The 988-nt window shown below is 32.6% G+C and overlaps 1 protein-coding gene across 1 annotated transcript in view; it reads left to right on the top strand.

Annotated features, from left to right (window-relative positions):
* Positions 1 to 558: 558 nt before the first annotated feature.
* LOC109218953 (signal peptide peptidase-like) overlaps positions 559 to 988 on the top strand; it is a 6,405-nt gene continuing 5,975 nt past the window's right edge. The window contains exon 1 of the mRNA XM_019383350.1: positions 559 to 738. The gene's annotated coding sequence lies outside the window, so the exon portion shown is untranslated. The remainder of the gene's footprint in view (positions 739 to 988) is intronic.

The raw sequence follows: 988 nt of genomic DNA, 5'->3' as shown, positions 1-988 counted from the left end.
AATATAATTAGACCTAGAAATATATATTATGCTTGTGATTGTTTCAACAACTTGGATATTCGAGAGAGAGTAAGAGAAAGCTTGTTGAGAGAGAGAGAGAAATAGAAAGAAAAGATAGCTTATTATTGAAAAGATCTCCCCCTTTACAACATTGAGATTCTCCTTTATATAAGAAGAGAACCCCCTCAAAAATAATAAAATAATACAGGGATAGGTCACGTGCTTTAGAGGAGACGACGAGATCTAAGGACACGCTTTCGCTCTGACATTCTTAGATCGTCCCCTCTACTTCGGCTATTGCTTAGTTACCAACTGTTACGCGGCGCGGTCGTTGCAACCATAGTGGGCAGAATTCGACCCCATACAAAGACGGTATTAAATTGATTATTTTTGTTTATCCATGTACCAAATGACCCTTCGACGTTTAATAATGGTTACATGAATATCACTTAAATAAATGGCATTTATAGTGAGAAGTTGACGTGGGAGTCTCTTATTGGTTGAGACAACAAGTCCTACGTGCCTTCCCCAATTGAAATCCAAATCCCAAATAGAACTGTTAATAACTTTTTTAACCCAAAATCTAAAACCCTATTTTGACTTTAAAAAAATAGAGGCAAAAAGTCAAAATTGAAACGTTCGAAATATCTATCTCGTTGAGAAGTCTCTCCTGTTCTGTGTAATTGGAGATCAGTAGAAGGATACAGAGACCAAGATCAGGTTTTTGCTTCTTGTGAGGTAAAAAAGAATAAATATGGAAGTTTTAATTGTTTTTTTTAATCAGAATTTGAATTTATATAATTGGATTTTCATGTATTTCCGAAGAAAATTTATGTATTTAAGCTTATTGGGTTTATCTTGAAAATTTTGATTTTTGAATTTTTTTGAAACTGTTTTTTTTTTCTGAGCAAATTTATGCAGTTTAGAGGATTGAGATTTTTTTGGTTGAGATGATTGATATAGAATTTGATTTTCTTATATATATATA

Source organism: Nicotiana attenuata, unplaced genomic scaffold, assembly GCF_001879085.1.
Source record: "Nicotiana attenuata strain UT unplaced genomic scaffold, NIATTr2, whole genome shotgun sequence".
NCBI classification, from domain to species: Eukaryota; Viridiplantae; Streptophyta; class Magnoliopsida; order Solanales; family Solanaceae; genus Nicotiana; species Nicotiana attenuata.
The sequence above is the reverse complement of the archived record's forward strand: the minus strand, read 5'-3'. Positions and strand labels throughout refer to the sequence as shown.